Below are 5330 nucleotides of genomic sequence, written 5' to 3'. Positions count from 1 at the left end.
TGGACTCATGCAGGCTACACAGGGACACTGCCATATAAAAACAGCCCTTTAAGACCACAGTATATAACTCTTTCTCCTAAATTCATAGAGTCAAAGAAATATAAGTAAAATGAAAAAAGCAGAATAACTACTCCCAATTAAAAGAACAGGAGAAGTCCTGTGAAGAACAAACAATGAAGCAGACCTCTCCAGTCTACAGGACCCCAAGTTTAAAAAGGAGGTAATAAAAATGCTGAAGGAATCAAGAAAGGCTATTGATAGAAATGCAGATTACTGTAACAAGGAACTAGAAACTATAAAGAGAAGCCAGTCAAAATTCAACAACTCAACTGCTGAGATGAAAATCAAGCTAAAGACCATAAATATCAAACTGAATAATGCAGAGGAACAAATAAAATGATCTGGAAGATAGAAAAATGGAAATCACCCAATCAGAACAGCAGACAGAAAGACAAATTAAAAAACAAAACAAAACTGAAAGCAACTTACAAGATCTATGGGATAGTATAAAGTGTGCCAATCTACAGATAATGGAATCCCAGAAGGAGAAGAAAGAGAAATGGGGATCAAAAATGTATTTGAAGAAATTATGGCTGAAAACTTCCCAAACCTAAAGAAGGAAACAGATATTCAGGTATAGGAAGCATAGAGGGTCCCAAACAAGATGAACCTAAACAGACCTACTCCAAGACATATCGTAATTAAAATGGCAAAAGTTGAAGATAAAGAGAGGATTCTAAAGGCAGCAAGAGAAAAACAATGAGTCAGTTACAAGGGTATCTCCTTTAGGCTATCAGTTGATTTCTTTACAGAAACTTTGCAGGCTGGAAGGGAGTGGCAAGTGGCAATATTCAAAGTTCTGAAAGGGAAAACCCTGCAACCTAGGATACTCTACCCAGAATGATTATCATTTGGAATAGAAGGAGAGATAAAGAATGTCTCAGACAAGTAAAAACTAAAAGAATACAGCAATGCTAGACCTACCCTAAAAGAAATATTGAAAGGTCTTCTCTAAATAGAAAAGAAGCAAGAATCTATAGGAAAGGGAAAGTTACAATAGGAAAGGCAAATATATAAAAGGATTGAAGATCACTTAAATAAGTCAGTACACAGATTAAAAAATAATCAAAAAATTCTGTGAAAGTGATTATAACTACAATGAACAGCAAAAGGATAAACATGAAGATGTAAAATAGGACATCAAAATCACAAAACATGGCCCAGAGTGTGAGTGGGGCGGCCCTCACCCATAGGCACCCAGAGGAGGCCTGAGGACAGAGTCCTTGGGAGCGGCACCGAGGCCAGAATGGTTGCGGATCTCTGGCCTGGGTCAGTGATGAGCCCTGGGGACCTGGCCGGGTCCGGCCCGGTGCTCCCATCAGCATCCAACGTGCACCTCCCTGGGAACGACAACCGACCAGGTCCTTGTCTCTGGTTTCGGGATGTACCCGGCAGGTTTTCTATCAGATGAGCCATTGTAATAATGCTGGAGTTAAGAAGTCTCCATTCCTTTGCTTGGAACCAGAAGACTTTTTCCCTTGCATATAGAGTAGGAGTAATTTTGGTTAGAAACTGGCTGGTGTTTAAAACTGAAGATTGTCATGACTGTTTAACTGAAGCTCCATGCTGAAGTAAGATTAATTGTCTTGGAAATACTAAATTGGGGTAACCTAAATCTGTTTCTGGAGCCATGAAAATTTTGTTGGTTTTTGACTTTGACAATATAATCATAGATGATAATAGTGACACCTGGATTGTACAGTGTGCTCCAGAGAAAGAGCTTCCTATTGAACTACAAGATTCTTATGAAAAAGGATTGTGGACAGAATTTATGGGCAGAGTCTTTAAGTATTTGGGAGATGAAGGTGTAAGAGAAGATGAAATGAAAAGAGCAATGATATCAATGCCTTTCACTCCAGTGGTGGTGGAACTTTTAAACTTTATAAGAAAGTACAAGGATAAATTTGACTGGATCATTATTTCAGATTCAAATTCAGGCTTCATAGATTGGGTTTTAGAAGCTACCAATTTTCATGACGTGTTTGATAAAGTCTTTACAAATCCAGCAGCTTTTTATAGCAATGGTCATCTCACTGTGGAAAATTATCATGCTCATTCTTGCACTAGGTGCCCCAAAAGTCGTTGCAAAAATGTAGTTTTGGTAGAATTTGTAGGTAAACAGTTACAATGAGGAGTGAATTATACACGAATTGTTTATATAGGTGATGGCAGAAACGATGTCTGCCCAGTAACCTTCTTAAAGAAGAATGATGTTGCCCAGCCACAGAAAGGATATACTTTACAGAAAACTCTTTCTAGGATGTCTCAAAATCTTGAGCCTATGGAGTCTTCGTTGTATCTTGGTCTTCAGGTGTTGAAATAATTTCTCATTTACAATTTCTAATAAAGGAGTAATATACCAGCAATTAAAAAAAAATCACAAAATGTGGGGAAGAGGACTAAGAAATTGTAGATCTTTTAGAATGTGTTTGAGCTTATATGACTACCAGTCTAAAGGAAGTAGATATAGTTATGGGTTAACATACTTGAAAATCAGGGTAACCACAAATCAAAAACATACAATAGATTCATAAAACCAGAAAGAAAGGAACTCAAGCATAATACAAAAGAAAACCATCAAACCACAAAAGGAAAAAGAAAAAGAAGAAAGGAGCAAAGAAGAAATACAAAATCAACTGGAAAACAGATTTCAAAAGGCAATAAGGGGGGCTTCCCTGGTGGCACAGTGGTTGAGAGTCCACCTGCCAATGCAGGGGACACGGGTTCGTGCCCCGGTCCGGGAAGATCCCATATGCCATGGAGCGGCTGGGCCCGTGAGCCATGGCTGCTGAGCCTGTGCGTCCAGAGCCTGTGCTCCGCAATGGGAGAGGCCACAGCAGTGAGAGGCCCGCGCACCGCAAAAAATAAAACAAAACAAAACAAAAAAAAGGCAATAAGGGGCTTCCCTGGTGACACAGTGGTTGGGAATCTGCCTGCTGATGCAGGGGACACGGGTTCGTGCCCTGGTCCGGGAGGATCTCACATGCCGCAGAGCAGCTGGGTCCGTGAGCCATGGCTGCTGAGCCTGCACGTCTGGAGCCTGTGCTCTGCAACGGGAGAGGCCACGGTAGTGAGAGGCCTGCGTACCGCAAAAAAAAAAAAAAGACAATAAGTACATACTTGTAGATAATTACTTTAATGTCAGTGGACTAAATGCTGTGATCAAAAGACTGGGAGATTGGATAATAAAACAAGAACCTACAATATGCTGCCTAAAGGAGACCCGCTTTAGGGTGAAAGACACTTATAGATTGAAAGTGAGGGGATGGAAAAAGATATTTCATGCAAATGGAAATGACAAGAAAGTGGGGGTAGCAATACTCATATCAGACAAAATAGACTTCAAAACAAAAGCCATAAAGAAAGATCAAGAAGGACACTGTATAATGATAAAAGGATCAATACAAGAAGAAGATATCGGGCTTCCCTGGTGGCGCAGTTGTTGAGAGTCTGCCTGCCAATGCAGGGGACGCGGGTTCGTGACCCGGTCTGGGAAGATCCCACATGCCACGGAGCGGCTGGGCCTGTGAGCCATGGCTGCTGAGCCTGCGTGTCTGGAGCCTGTGCTCCGCAATGGGAGAGGCCACAACAGTGAGAGGCCCGTGTACCGCAAAAAAAAAAAAAAAGAAAAAAAAAAAGAAGATATCAACTTGTTAATATATGTACCCAATATAGGATCACCTAAATACATAAAGCAAATACTAACAGGCATAAAAGGAGAAATTGATGGGAATACAATAATAGTAGAAGAGTTTAACACCCCAGTGACATCAATGGACAGATCTTTCAGGCAGAAAATCAATAAGGCAACAGAGATCCTAAATGACACAATACAACAGTTAGACAATTGATATCTACAGGACACTACATCCAAAAAAAACCCCCAAACCCAGAATACACGTTTTTTTTTCCAAGTGCACATGGAATATTCTCTAGGATAGACCACATACAAGGATACAAAACAAGCCTCAGAAAATCTAAGAGGATAGAAATCATTTCAAGCATCTTTTCTAACCACACGGCATGCAACTAGAAATCAACCACAGAAAGAGAAATGAGAAAAAATGATTTCATGAAGACTAAACAACATGCTATTAAAAACCAGTGGGTCAGTGATGAAATCAAAGAGGAAATTAAAAAATCCTCAAGACATAACGACAATGAAAGTACAACCATACAAAATCTATGGGATGCAGCAAAAGCAGTTCTAAGAGGGAAGTTCATAGCAATGCAGGCCTTCCTCAAAAAACAGGAAAAATCCCAAATAAACAGCCTAACTTACCACCAAAACAATAGGTATTAGCACAAAAAGAGACATATGGATCAATAGAACAGAATAGAGAGCCCAGAAGTAAATCCACACACCTACTGTCAGTTAATCTTTAACAAACGAGGCAAGAATTTATAATGAAGAAAAGACAGTCTCTTCAGCAAGTGTTGTTGGGAAGGCTGGACAGCCACATGTAAATCAATGAAATTAGAACACACCCTCACACCACACACAAAAATAAACTCAAAATGGCTTAAAGACTTAAATATAAGACCTGACACCGTAAAACTCCTAGAAGAGAACATAGGTACAACATTCTCTGACATAAATTGTAGCAATATTTCTTAGATTAATCTCCCAAGGCAAAAGAAATGAAAGCAGAAATAAACAAATGGGACCTAATCAAACCTAGAAGTTTTTGCACAGCAAAGGAAACTGTAAACAAAATGAAAAGACAGCCTACACACTGGGAGAAAATACTTGCAAGCGATATGACTGACAAGGGCTTAATTTCTAAAATATACAAACAGCTCATACAGCTCAATATCAAAATAAAAACAAACCCAATCAAAAAATGGGCAGAAAACCTAAATAGACATTTCTCCAAAGAAGACATGCAGATGGCCAATAGGCACATGAAAAGATGCTCCACATCGTTAATTATTAGAGAAATGCAAATCAAAAGTACAATGAGGTATCACCTCACACTGAGCAGAATGGCCATAATTAGTCTACAAATAATAAATGCTATAGAGGGTGTGAAGAAAAGGGAACCCTCCTACACTTGGCAGGAATGTAAATTGGTGCAGCCATTATGGAGAACAGTATGGAGGTTCCTTAAAAAGCTAAAAATAGAGTTACCACATGAGCCACCAATCCCACTCCGGGGCATATATCTGGAAAAGATGAAAACTCTAATTCAAAAAGATACATGCAGGGGTTCCCTGGTGTCGCAGTGGTTGGGAATCTGCCTGCCAATGCAGAGGACACGGGTTTGAGC

The 5330-nt window shown here is 39.7% G+C and overlaps 1 pseudogene; it reads left to right on the top strand.

Moving 5' to 3' along the window:
• Window positions 1-887: 887 nt before the first annotated feature.
• On the top strand, window positions 888-5093 carry LOC132593766 (pyridoxal phosphate phosphatase PHOSPHO2-like; annotated as a pseudogene).
• Window positions 5094-5330: the final 237 nt, after the last annotated feature.

This window comes from Globicephala melas, chromosome 1, assembly GCF_963455315.2.
Source record: "Globicephala melas chromosome 1, mGloMel1.2, whole genome shotgun sequence".
NCBI classification, from domain to species: domain Eukaryota; kingdom Metazoa; phylum Chordata; class Mammalia; order Artiodactyla; family Delphinidae; genus Globicephala; species Globicephala melas.
The sequence above is the reverse complement of the archived record's forward strand: the minus strand, read 5'-3'. Positions and strand labels throughout refer to the sequence as shown.